This window comes from Drosophila miranda, assembly GCF_003369915.1.
Source record: "Drosophila miranda strain MSH22 chromosome Y unlocalized genomic scaffold, D.miranda_PacBio2.1 Contig_Y1_pilon, whole genome shotgun sequence".
Classification (NCBI taxonomy): Eukaryota; Metazoa; Arthropoda; class Insecta; order Diptera; family Drosophilidae; genus Drosophila; species Drosophila miranda.
Window position 1 is genome coordinate 19,312,151 of NW_022881603.1, and position 13,820 is coordinate 19,325,970.

The 13,820-nt window shown below is 40.3% G+C and overlaps 2 long non-coding RNA genes and 3 other non-coding genes across 21 annotated transcripts in view; all 5 read right to left on the reverse strand.

Annotated features, from left to right (window-relative positions):
* LOC117189760 overlaps positions 1-13,310 on the reverse strand; it is a 30,741-nt gene extending 17,431 nt beyond the window's left edge. For 2 of the 17 annotated variants that reach the window (XR_004473530.1, XR_004473535.1), the window contains exons 1-11: positions 12,636-12,801; positions 12,390-12,449; positions 10,760-10,818; positions 10,490-10,568; positions 10,233-10,288; positions 10,015-10,065; positions 8,955-9,016; positions 2,938-2,996; positions 2,712-2,748; positions 2,494-2,544; positions 1,537-1,598 (exon numbers count right to left, since the gene is read on the reverse strand). This is a non-coding gene — a long non-coding RNA (uncharacterized LOC117189760). Of the gene's footprint in view, positions 1-174; positions 234-1,536; positions 1,599-2,493; positions 2,545-2,711; positions 2,749-2,937; positions 2,997-8,954; positions 9,017-10,014; positions 10,066-10,232; positions 10,289-10,489; positions 10,569-10,759; positions 10,819-12,389; positions 12,450-12,635; positions 12,815-12,866; positions 12,930-13,129 lie in introns of those variants that run through there. The other 15 variants (XR_004473527.1, XR_004473525.1, XR_004473541.1 and 12 more) reach the window with 13 other exon arrangements.
* On the reverse strand, positions 4,611-5,960 carry LOC117189771. The gene is made up of 3 exons (XR_004473556.1): positions 5,822-5,960; positions 5,597-5,632; positions 4,611-5,182 (listed from the first exon to the last, which is right to left on the reverse strand). It is a non-coding gene; the product is annotated as an uncharacterized LOC117189771 (long non-coding RNA).
* LOC117192123 lies at positions 12,281-12,361 on the reverse strand. The gene has a single exon (XR_004474219.1). It is a non-coding gene; the product is annotated as a small nucleolar RNA Me28S-Cm3227 (small nucleolar RNA).
* LOC117192121 lies at positions 12,519-12,599 on the reverse strand. The gene has a single exon (XR_004474217.1). It is a non-coding gene; the product is annotated as a small nucleolar RNA Me28S-Cm3227 (small nucleolar RNA).
* LOC117192118 lies at positions 12,749-12,829 on the reverse strand. The gene has a single exon (XR_004474214.1). It is a non-coding gene; the product is annotated as a small nucleolar RNA Me28S-Cm3227 (small nucleolar RNA).
* Positions 13,311-13,820: the final 510 nt, after the last annotated feature.

Below are 13,820 nucleotides of genomic sequence, written 5' to 3' on the forward strand. Positions count from 1 at the left end.
AATACTCAATTTAATAAAATATCACTAGAATATATACATAGTTTACGTTGATTTGAAAGATAATCAGTTGCAATAATTGCAGCCATGGAGATTTAAATCAATAAAATCATACGGTAATTACTATCATCACATAAAAGTTGTATGTATATTTTGTTCAACGCTTTTTAAACTTACCCAAAACGCACATCTGACAGATAGAATACGATTGAAGTGCGGCTGATCAAGAAATGCACCTAAAAACGAGGGGGAACGTTGTGAGTTGCTGCGGAGACCGCAACTCTACATTTATACCCGATACTTAGTCAGTATGGCTCTCCTCCGGCAGACGCCGCTAATATTAAACGACACGACAAAGAGTGCGTGCGAGACAGAAATCAGTCTGAGCGTGACGTCGGGCGCTGCGTAGCCACTGCAAATTGATTTCTTGCTTTTGGCTACAAAAATGATCCGATCTGATCCAGATTCAGCAATCTAATAGATATGGTCATTATCTATGATTTTGCGTTTTTAGTTTTCTCAAATGTGCAATATTGTGGATGCAACAGATTTTCGTCCTTTGTGGGGGCGGAAGGGGGTGGGGCGAAATTCTGAGATATACGTTTTATAGTGAGATCTAACAGAAGTGCGGATACCAAATTTGGTTACTCTAGCCTTAATAGTCTCTGAGATTTGTGGATGCCCCAGATTTTCGTCCTTTGCGGGGGCGGAAGGGGGTGTGGCGAAATTTGGACACGAAACGGTCAAGGTCCGATATCACAGGAGTGTGGATACCAAATTTGGTTGCTCTGGCTCTAATAGGTTCTGATATCCTTGAACTCATATTTTGCAATTGGCAAAACCGACCATGAAACCTGTGTGTTAGAGAGAGACAGAGCGAGAAAGAATGAAATTGTTTTCTTGATTCTGGCTATAATAATTATACGATCTGGTTGAGATTTTACACTCTAGAACATATAGTCATCCTCTACGATTCCGCGTTTTTGGTTTTATCGTATCTTTAAAAATGTGGATGCCACAGATTTTCGTCCTTTGTGGGGGCGGAAGTGGGCGGGGCGAAGTTTTGAAATATTTTTGTAGCAGTGACATATCACAGAAGTCTGGATCCAAAACATCGTTGCTCTAGCTCTTATAGTCTTTGAGCACTAGGCGCTGAAGGGGACGGACAGACGGACGGACGGACAGACGGACAGACGGACAGACAGACAGACAGACAGGGCTCAATCGACTCGGCTATTGATGCTGATCAACAATATATATACTATTGGGGTCGGAAACGATTCCTTCTGGACGTTACACACATCCACTTTTACCACAAATCTAATATACCCCAATACTCATTTTGAGTATCGGGTATAATAAATAGTTCGAGTTTAATACCAGTATCAAAGAAACGACATATATATTCGTAGTTATGTTCAGACAGGGAAAAGTTAACAGCACGGTTGTTTAGGGTTCTACTCAGAAGAGGGAATCCTGAGTTAGGATATTCATCAAAAAATCATAGTTATTAAACAAAAACTTCAAGGATTTATTTACCTTGAAATATATGTGGAACTCAAGGAAATGTCGTATCCTTAGGAGAGTGATGATAAATCAATCTGTAAATGTAAAATGATTGATTAAACAATATCATATAAGTGTAACATCAAAGACTATACAATACCAAGATGTCGCATGAGGAACAAATGCTTTTTCACTCGGCTTCGTCAATGCCTCGGTCAGCACGAGCTCGAGCCAACCCAGAAATATGCTTGTAGTTGTGTATATGTGTGTATGTCCTACGTCGGCACGGCCATAAACCGGTTTCGCCCGCAGCATATACGGCTTTTAGCTTCACACACAAGCGCATTGAAAGCATGTCAGTGCCTACGTGCCGAAACCGTAGGGCAGCGTGGTCGCTGATGTCTTTGGCGCGGCACAGTGGGGACTCAGCCGAAATAGTCAAACAATTGTATGAGTGCTTTTCCAATCCAATCCAATTTTCCAATCGAATTTTCAAGATAGTTTTAGTTTAGATGATATAAGCACAAAGTTTAACATTTTTTCAGTGTGCAAATATTTATTGACTAACTAACTAATTTAGCAAGCTGAGACGGCCAAAGGTCCCACTGTGCCGCTCCAAAGACATCGGCGATCCGCGACCACCGCTTCGACGGTGCTGTTGCTGAACAGACGAAACCGATGGGCAGCGGGGTCGCGGTAGAGACGAAGTACAGGCGAAAAGGGAATTGAAACCCCGCGCGCCTTTTGGGTCCTAATGCTAGGACCCGCCATAGAACAGCTTTTTGGTCGCTCATGCGACATCTTGGTATTGTATAGTCTTTGGTAACATGCAAATAATTGTAATTGTTAAGCGTTTTATGTTCAGACAGGGAAAAGTGAACAGCATGGTTGTTTAGGGTTCTACTCAGAAGAGGGAATCCTGAGTTAGGATATTCATCAAAATAAAACGCTTCGCAAAAAACCATCTAAATTAAGTTACCAAAACTTGACCTTATATATTCTGCTGAATCTGATCAACTGGTGTAGAGCAAATCATCGGAGCTGCAATTATTTATCAATTAATATGATTTGCTATAGTGGAACTTCAGAAGCTGATTTGACGACAATATCAGCTTCGAAAACGTTGTAACATGTGGGATTCTAATGAACTATACTGAAGTAACATCATTTAAAGAGTTTAAGGTAAAACAAATGAGTAGAAAACCTACCAGCACAAGCAATGCAATACTTTGAAGTCTTCAGGTACTAAAAGTACAAATGAATACTCAATTTAATAAAATATCACTAGAATATATACATAGTTTACGTTGATTTGAAAGATAATCAGTTGCAATAATTGCAGCCATGGAGATTTAAATCAATAAAATCATACGGTAATTACTATCATCACATAAAAGTTGTATGTATATTTTGTTCAACGCTTTTTAAACTTACCCAAAACGCACATCTGACAGATAGAATACGATTGAAGTGCGGCTGATCAAGAAATGCACCTAAAAAAAATAAACAAATAATCCAGGTTATTTTCCATTTTCGGTTTTGTATTAAATCAGAAAAAGGTTTATTTTTATACCCGATACTCAAAATGAGTATTGGGGTATATTAGATTTGTGGTAAAAGTGGATGTGTGTAACGTCCAGAAGGAATCGTTTCCGATCCCATAAAGTATATATATTCTTGATCAGCATCAATAGCTGAGTCGATTGAGCCCTGTCCGTCTGTCCGTCTGTCCGTCCCCTTCAGCGCCTAGTGCTCAAAGACTATAAGAGCTAGAGCAACGATGTTTTGGATCCAGACTTCTGTGATATGTCACTGCTACAAAAATATTTCAAAACTTCGCCCCGCCCACTTCCGCCCCCACAAAGGACGAAAATCTGTGGCATCCACATTTTTAAAGATACGATAAAACCAAAAACGCAGAGTCGTAGAGTTTGTCTATATGTTCTAGAGTGTAAAATCTCAACCAGATCGTATAATTATTATAGCCAGAATCAAGAAAACAATTTCATTCTTTCTCGCTCTGTCTCTCTCTAACACACAGGTTTCATGGTCGGTTTTGCCAATTGCAAAATATGAGTTCAAGGATCTCAGAACCTATTAGAGCCAGAGCAACCAAATTTGGTATCCACACTCCTGTGATATCGGACCTTGACCGTTTCGTGTCCAAATTTCGCCACACCCCCTTCCGCCCCCGCAAAGGACGAAAATCTGGGGCATCCACAAATCTCAGAGACTATTAAGGCTAGAGTAACCAAATTTGGTATCCACACTACTGTTAGATCTCACTATAAAACGTATATCTCAAAATTTTGCCACACCCCCTTCCGCAACCACATTCGAGAAAACTAAAAACGCAGAATCATAGATAATGACCATATCTATCAGATTGCTGAATCTGGATCAGATCGGATCATTTTTGTAGCCAAAAGCAAGAAATCAATTTGCAGTGGCTACGCAGCATCCGACGACACGATGAGACCGATTTTCTGTCTCTCTCGCACGCACTCTTTGTCGTGTCGTTTAATATTAGCGGCGTCTGCCGGAGGAGAGCCATACTGACTTAGTATCGGGTATAACTGTAGAGTTGCGGTGTCCGCAGCAACTCGCAACGTTCCCCCTCGTTTTCATTATTTCTTTTATATTTGCTACGTTTTTTTCTCTCACTTTATCTTCTTTTGCGTTTAGTTTCTGGCTTTCAGCCCAATTTAATAGTTTTTCGAATTGTTGAAAAGCAAATGCCAGCCAGAGCACAGAAAATAAATTGTCACAAAAATACTAGTCAACTCCTCTCGTTCTTGTTCTGTTCGCCGCAAAAACCGCCGGGCCATACGGGCCGGGCAGGCATGACGACAAAGTTTCCTCCAGGACACACTCGAACCAGAAACAGAACCAGAAGCTCGAGACGGCGACAGACTCCTTGGCCATATCTTTATCAGTTTCGGGGAGGCGAGTGAAAAGCACAGCGATGTCCTTGTCGTCACATATCGAGTTCAAAAAGTTCGACGACTGCCCAATTGCTGCACTTTTCCATTGCTCGCTCCCCTCCCCCTCCCCGTCCTGGACTAAAGGACTGGAGTCAAGCTGTAAATAACTTCAGACTGAAGATGAAATGGAAAATTTTCAATTGAATTTATTGCGTTTTGATTGCACACACACACGTGCACATCCACCCACAAGATAATTATCAACTTAGTAAAAAAATAACCAACTGTCTTTTTTAAATGTCCCATAAAATCTCATAAAAGCGCATAAATGCCTCTATGGTTGTAAATATGCTCGTTCTGGTCTCGGGCCCGACATGCACTCAATGAATGAAATGTGTGCACAATGTTGAAAATAGATGTGACACTCATCCCCCGCCCCCCGAAAGTGGGGTTGTGTCTTCGACTTCCTTCTCCATCTCGTGCCTGCCGCTGCGGCTGCCTGCTCCTGATGGTATTGTTGCTGCTCATACGGCTGGCAGGGCATGTAGTGCTGGGTTGTACAACTTCCGCTTATATGGCCAACACAACAGCATGATAAATTGATGGCTGCCAGCGCGGTGCTTTAAAAATGCAAAGAAATGCCGACTACCCAGAGGAAAGTGAGTGCGTGCGTGCGAAGGGGTTGAGTGTTCGGAGTAACCTTTTAGCTTCCAAGTCCTCTGCACCGAATGGAACCCACAAACGTGACCTATAATCTGAAAATTGCATTAAAACGTAATTCCATTAAAATGTAATCAAAAATTTAAGTTAATCACCGGCCGAATCTCATAGCAACCAGCTTTTATTCTCGCATGAGCGTTGCCAGACATTGAAGAAAAGGATACACATTGTACTCTACATGTCATATATAAATACACCAACTGGCTATGAAATGACGCCGATGAATCAAACATTAGGTGCCGCCAGGTTCAGGTTCAGATTTAGATTTCGCGTAACCATTTAAAATGTATTAATATAATAAAAAGACCGATGCAACCAGCGTCCCAAAAAAAAACAGTGCCAACGGCAGAGTTATAAAATCTTAGCAGAAAAAAATCTTTCCCCCACAATAGGCCAAATCTCAATTCCTTCAATATATAGAAGATTATTATATTTGATTTTCAATTTACTTTTATTTTATGCATTTTATTCTCGAACAAAACAACCTGGAAGAGAGAGATAACATAATTAACACATTGATTTGGAAACTAATTCAAGTTCTTAATGGAAATGAATAATCAGTTGGGGAAAGAAGACAAAATCAGCATGATGTTTGAGATTCTAAGAAGAAAAAACCACTAAGGGCTTCTTCATCATTTCAAAAGAGCAACATGAATACTTTAAGCACAATATACCTCTGTTGTTATAATGATCGGAAAAGGTATTTTCCTGTTGGCTGGTGGCTACGCCCACAAACGTACTAACAAAGACTATACAATACCAAGATGTTGCATGAGCGACCAAAAAGCTGTTCTATGGCGGGTCCTAACAATAGGACCCAAAAGGCACGAGGGAGCGCGCGGGGTTTCAATTCCCTTTTCGCCTGTACTTCGTCTCTACCGCGACCCCGCGGTCTGTTCGGCAATGCCTTCACCAGCAACGAAATAATTCTGGACTCTAATTCGAGCCTCAGCACCGTCGAAGCGGTGGTCGCGGATCGCCGATGTCTTTGGAGCGGCACAGTGGGACCTTTGGCCGTCTCAGCTTGCTAAATTAGTTAGTGAATATGAGTTCAAATAAATATTTGCACACTGAAAAAATGTTAAACTTTGAGTGCTTATATCTCCTAAACTAAAACTATCTTGAAAATTCGATTGGAAAATTCTCTATTAGATGCGTAAATTAAATTTATCTAAAGCACTCATACAATTGTTTGACTATTTCGGCTGAGTCCCCACTGTGCCGCGCCAAAGACATCAGCGACCACGCTGCCCTACGGTTTCGGCACGCAGCCACTGACATGCTTTCACACCGACTCGACGCTGACCGAGGCATTGACGAAGCCGAGTAGCATTTAGGAGGCGAAGGTAGCGTAAAAGAGAATTGAAGTACTAGCCCCGCGCGCCCGTACAATGAAGCGTCAAACGAAAATAGAAAAAGCATTTGTTCCTCATGCAACATCTTGGTATTGTATAGTCTTTGGTACTAACAAAATGTGAATATGTGCCGATCCCTGATCGTAAGGTAACATATCTGCAAATAAAACGAGGGGGAACGTTGTGAGTTGCTGCGGAGACCGCAACTCTACATTTATACCCGATACTTAGTCAGTATGGCTCTCCTCCGGCAGACGCCGCTAATATTAAACGACACGACAAAGAGTGCGTGCGAGACAGAAATCAGTCTGAGCGTGACGTCGGGCGCTGCGTAGCCACTGCAAATTGATTTCTTGCTTTTGGCTACAAAAATGATCCGATCTGATCCAGATTCAGCAATCTAATCTTCTGTTTATTTTATTTGTGAACGACCTTCCTCAAGTTATAACATACTCTACTACACTAATGTATGCTGATGATGTCAAAATCTGTCTTTCTTACTCTGATTGGTATTTGCACACACGCCTTCAACTTGATCTAAGTGAACTACTATTGTGGTGTTCAACTAATCTTCTTTTTCTGAACCTTTCCAAATGCAAACTTATGACTTTTACCGTCGCGCTCCTCATTTTGTCTCATATGTTCTAGGAAATCATGTCCTTGAGCGAATTTCGAGTTCAAATGACCTCGGAGTCCTTTTTGATCATAAGATGTGTTTCAACACCCATATAGCTGCAACTGTAAATAAAGCTAAGGGTGTTTTAGCGTTCATCAAGCGTTGGTCCAAGGAGTTTGAAGACCCGTACGTTACGAAACAACTGTACATCTCGTTAGTACGTCCTATATTGGAGTATTGTTCTTGTGTGTGGAGCCCGCAGTATAAAGAGCAGCAGGCTGTTATTGAATCCGTGCAAAAGCAATTTTTAATTTTTGCCCTTCGGAACTTTAACTGGGACTCGGGTAGAATCTTGCCCCCCTACCGGTCTAGGCTAAATCTTATTGCCCTGCCGTCGTTGCACCATCGCAGAATATGCAATGGCGTAATGTTCGTGCACAAGCTCCTTCTTGGGACTGTTGACTCCCAAACTCTCTTGGGTCAGATTGACTTGGCCGTTCCATCGAGACCTACCCGTACTTTTAGGCCTATCCGTCTACCCATATGTAGGTCTAATTATGCTGATCATGAACATTTTAGGGTTTTATGCCATAATTATAACTCCCTCTGTCAAACCCTATCCCCTGAACTGTCTCTTAAACTAATTGCATGCAATATTTATAATCATTTAAATTTAGCTAACTTTTAACTTATCCTTTTCCGCCTTTAGTAACGAAGTACCATTATTAACAGATAATTTGTTAATTTAATAATAAATAAATAAATAATAGATATGGTCATTATCTATGATTTTGCGTTTTTAGTTTTCTCAAATGTGCAATATTGTGGATGCATCAGATTTTCGTCCTTTGTGGGGGCGGAAGGGGGTGGGGCGAAATTCTGAGATATACGTTTTATAGTGAGATCTAACAGAAGTGTGGATACCAAATTTGGTTACTCTAGCCTTAATAGTCTCTGAGATTTGTGGATGCCCCAGATTTTCGTCCTTTGCGGGGGCGGAAGGGGGTGTGGCGAAATTTGGACACGAAACGGTCAAGGTCCGATATCACAGGAGTGTGGATACCAAATTTGGTTGCTCTGGCTCTTATAGGTTCTGAGATCCTTGAACTCATATTTTGCAATTGGCAAAACCGACCATGAAACCTGTGTGTTAGAGAGAGACAGAGCGAGAAAGAATGAAATTGTTTTCTTGATTCTGGCTATAATAATTATACGATCTGGTTGAGATTTTACACTCTAGAACATATAGTCATCCTCTACGATTCCGCGTTTTTGGTTTTATCGTATCTTTAAAAATGTGGATGCCACAGATTTTCGTCCTTTGTGGGGGCGGAAGTGGGCGGGGCGAAGTTTTGAAATATTTTTGTAGCAGTGACATATCACAGAAGTCTGGATCTAAAACATCGTTGCTCTAGCTCTTATAGTCTTTGAGCACTAGGCGCTGAAGGGGACGGACAGACGGACGGACGGACGGACGGACAGACGGACAGACGGACAGACAGACAGACAGACAGGGCTCAATCGACTCGGCTATTGATGCTGATCAAGAATATATATACTATTGGGGTCGGAAACGATTCCTTCTGGACGTTACACACATCCACTTTTACCACAAATCTAATATACCCCAATACTCATTTTGAGTATCGGGTATAATAAATAGTTCGAGTTTAATACCAGTATCAAAGAAACGACATATATATTCGTAGTTATGTTCAGACAGGGAAAAGTTAACAGCACGGTTGTTTAGGGTTCTACTCAGAAGAGGGAATCCTGAGTTAGGATATTCATCAAAAAATCATAGTTATTAAACAAAAACTTCAAGGATTTATTTACCTTGAAATATATGTGGAACTCAAGGAAATGTCGTATCCTTAGAAGAGTGGTGATAAATCAATCTGTAAATGTAAAATGATTGATTAAACAATATCATATAAGTGTAACATCAAAGACTATACAATACCAAGATGTCGCATGAGGAACAAATGCTTTTTCAATTTTCGTTTGACGCTTCATGGTACGGCCGCGCGGGGCTAGTACTTCAATTCTCTTTTACGCTACCTTCGCCTCCGAAGTGCTACTCGGCTTCGTCAATGCCTCGGTCAGCACGAGCTCGAGCCAACCCAGAAATATGCTTGTAGTTGTGTATATGTGTGTATGTCCTACGTCGGCACGGCCATAAACCGGTTTCGCCCGCAGCATATACGGCTTTTAGCTTCACACACAAGCGCATTGAAAGCATGTCAGTGCCTACGTGCCGAAACCGTAGGGCAGCGTGGTCGCTGATGTCTTTGGCGCGGCACAGTGGGGACTCAGCCGAAATAGTCAAACAATTGTATGAGTGCTTTAGATAAATTTAATGTACGCATCTAATAGAGAATTTTCCAATCGAATTTTCAAGATAGTTTTAGTTTAGGAGATATAAGCACTCAAAGTTTAACATTTTTTCAGTGTGCAAATATTTATTTACTAACTAACTAATTTAGCAAGCTGAGACGGCCAAAGGTCCCACTGTGCCGCTCCAAAGACATCGGCGATCCGCGACCACCGCTTCGACGGTGCTGTTGCCGAACAGACGAAACCGATGGGCAGCGGGGTCGCGGTAGAGACGAAGTACAGGCGAAAAGGGAATTGAAACCCCGCGCGCCTTTTGGGTCCTAATGTTAGGACCCGCCATGGAACAGCTTTTTGGTCGCTCATGCGACATCTTGGTATTGTATAGTCTTTGGTAACATGCAAATAATTGTAATTGTTAATCGTTTTATGTTCAGACAGGGAAAAGTGAACAGCATGGTTGTTTAGGGTTCTACTCAGAAGAGGGAATCCTGAGTTAGGATATTCATCAAAATAAAACGCTTCGCAAAAAACCATCTAAATTAAGTTTCCAAAACTTGACCTTATATATTCTGCTGAATCTGATCAACTGGTGTAGAGCAAATCATCGGAGCTGCAATTATTTATCAATTAATATGATTTGCTATAGCGGAACGTCAGAAGCTGATTTGACGACAATATCAGCTTCGAAAACGTTGTAACATGTGGGATTCTAATGAACTATACTGAAGTAACATCATTTAAAGAGTTTAAGGTAAAACAAATGAGTAGAAAACCTACCAGCACAAGCAATGCAATACTTTGAAGTCTTCAGGGTACTTCGGATAAAGGCAACACTGTAAAGAAGACATATAAATTGCTATCAACATCACATATAAACTCGGTCTTCCCACCAATATGATGATGGTCTAGTTGATTCAGGTAAATTTCTCCGCGTTTTCTACTCAGTAGAACGCAAGTTAATAGATAAAAGGTATTCATCATGTAAATATTTAAACCAAGCTTTACAGACTAACGTATACGTATGTATATCTTACCTAGCTTCATGATCCTTATTTGTTCTATCTTTTCGATAGACCAGTTCGTAGTTCAGACGTCTTTCAACGGGGGTATACACTGCAAATTAAGGTAATTAAGAATCCTTTAGAATACAATATCACTAGCATGGTAGTAATAGCATGAATTTCAAATACAATCAGTTGCAATAATTGCAGACATGGAGATTTAATCAAAAACATCATACGGTAATTACTTTCATCATAGTATTCAAAATTCATCAAATATTTGTATGTACTTATGCTGTTTACCTTCTATTTATGGTATGAATTGGGGTTCCTCCGTTGATCCAAATTACGGAGGATCGTCACTAAAAGTACAAATGAATACTCAATTTAATAAAATATCACTAGAATATATACATAGTTTACGTTGATTTGAAAGATAATCAGCTGCAATAATTGCAGCCATGGAGATTTAAATCAATAAAATCATACGGTAATTACTATCATCACATAAAAGTTGTATGTATATTTTGTTCAACGCTTTTTAAACTTACCCAAAACGCACATCTGACAGATAGAATACGATTGAAGTGCGGCTGATCAAGAAATGCACCTAAAAACGAGGGGAACGTTGTGAGTTGCTGCGGAGACCGCAACTCTACATTTATACCCGATACTTAGTCAGTATGGCTCTCCTCCGGCAGACGCCGCTAATATTAAACGACACGACAAAGAGTGCGTGCGAGAGAGACAGAAATCAGTCTGAGCGTGACGTCGGGCGCTGCGTAGCCACTGCAAATTGATTTCTTGCTTTTGGCTACAAAAATGATCCGATCTGATCCAGATTCAGCAATCTGATAGATATGGTCATTATCTATAATTTTGCGTTTTTAGTTTTCTCGAATGTGCAATATTGTGGATGCAACAGATTTTCGTTCTTTGTGGGGGCGGAAGGGGGTGGGGCGAAATTCTGAGATATACGTTTTATAGTGAGGTCTAACAGAAGTGCGGATACCAAATTTGGTTACTCTAGCCTTAATAGTCTTTGAGATTTTTGGATGCCCCAGATTTTCGTCCTTTGCGGGGGCGGAAGGGGGTGTGGCGAAATTTGGACACGAAACGGTCAAGGTCCGATATCACAGGAGTGTGGATACCAAATTTGGTTGCTATGGCTCTTATAGGTTCTGAGATCCTTGAACTCATATTTTGCAATTGGCAAAACAGACCATGAAACCTGTGTGTTAGAGAGAGACAGAGCGAGAAAGAATGAAATTTTTTTCTTGATTCTGGCTATAATAATTATACGATCTGGTTGAGATTTTACACTCTAGAACATATAGTCATCCTCTACGATTCCGCGTTTTTGGTTTTATCGTATCTTTAAAAATGTAGATGCCACAGATTTTCGTCCTTTGTGGGGGCGGAAGTGGGCGGGGCGAAGGTTTGAAATATTTTTGTAGCAGTGACATATCACAGAAGTCTGGATCCAAAACATCGTTGCTCTAGCTCTTATAGTCTTTGATCACTAGGCGCTGAAGGGGACGGACAGACGGACGGACAGAATCATAGATAATGACCATATCTATCAGATTGCTGAATCTGGATCAGATCGGATCATTTTTGTAGCCAAAAGCAAGAAATCAATTTGCAGTGGCTACGCAGCATCCGACGACACGCTCAGACTGATTTTCTGTCTCTCTCGCACGCATTCTTTGTCGTGTCGTTCAATATTAGCGGCGGCTGCCGGAGGAGAGCCATACTGACTAAGTATCGGGTATAACTGTAGAGTTGCGGTGTCCGCAGCAACTCACAACGTTCCCCCTCGTTAATTATCAGAACCCTTTTGGTTTAATTTGAAGTTGTGAATCAACAGCACTTTGTACAGATTGAACTTATCATCATGCAATGAATATTGACAATAAATAAAAGAACATACCTTAGTCACGTTTTCCGGATCGAATGACCAACGAAAATGTCGGCTTGCTGAAATGTGCGGCTGAAACGAAAGACAAAATGCATTAATTTCTCATTCCGGCTGGGTTTCCACAACATTTCTGAAATGAATCGATTTTCAGAATCCTTTTGGTTTAATTGTAAGTTGTGGATCAACAGCACTTTGTTCAGATTGAACTTATCATCACATTCTCGACCAAAACAAAAAAAAAGACGAGCAAAAACTTACCCCTGCATTATATATTTCCAGATCTCTGGCCATGTTGAAGCATTGACCTAAAATGAAGAATAATTTAGGTTAAAGTTCATCTGGTTAAATTTATGGTTTTTGCTTTATAAAATTGTTTTTCAGAATCCTTTTGGTTTAGTTTTAAGTTAAAAATCAACAGCACTTTGTTCAGATTGAACTTATCATCAGATACAAAATTCTAAATCATTATACACAGCAAGGGGTATCTACCTTTCACATTAGCTGTGCCGGGGGTACCGGACCACGTGTTGAGGCGGCCTCATATCTAGAAACCTAAGAAAATGTAAATTTGTTTAATTGCCATTCGGATGTTTAACGCATTTATTTAGGTGAAATGATTTATCAGTTGGCCGTTCTTATTCTTTCTACAGGAAAAGAATGCCAGGCCCGAAGACCTGGCACTCGACTCTTCGGAAAATAGAACATTCATCAAAAAATTCGTGCAAAGACGAAACACGGATTTTTCTACATACCCATTTTCAATCCATGAATACTGCTGCAATCCTTTTGCTCTTTTAACATTTTTTATCTCATACAACAAAGCGTTTTCACTACCATGCTTTGACGCTATCATTTTCTGTTCTTTCTCTGCAAAACAACCAGCCCGGTTCAATAAAAATTTTGAAAGAAAAAATAATATAATAGAACACGGTAGCTAGCAGTGTGACCGCGGACTTATCGATCCGTCAGAAATATACCAAAACATACCGTCTCATTTAAAAAATATACCGTAAATATACTGACGAATTCAAGTTCTATTTTACATATTCCTCGTTTTTCATCTTCCGTTGAATAATGCTGCCTAACTAAAATCTTCAGTTCTGCCCACATAATTTTATCCGATTAATGAATCAATTTTCTACTTAACTGGTTTATTCTAAATACTGGCTTTTATTGAATTTTGCGTAAAAAAAGGTTATAGCGAAATTGGTCACACAAAAAATCGAAAGGGGATAGTCGTTCCAATTGCTCAATTTCTTTATTCCCTTGAATAATTCTGGCTAACTAAAATCCTTAGTTCTGCCCACATAACTTAAGGTTGTTGATGAATACATTTTCCTCAAGATTGACTAGTTTTTATTCCTTGCTTTTATTGTATTTTGGCTAAAACAAGGCTTAAACAAAATAGTTCAACAAAAAAACAGTCGCATAGTTGCTGGTATT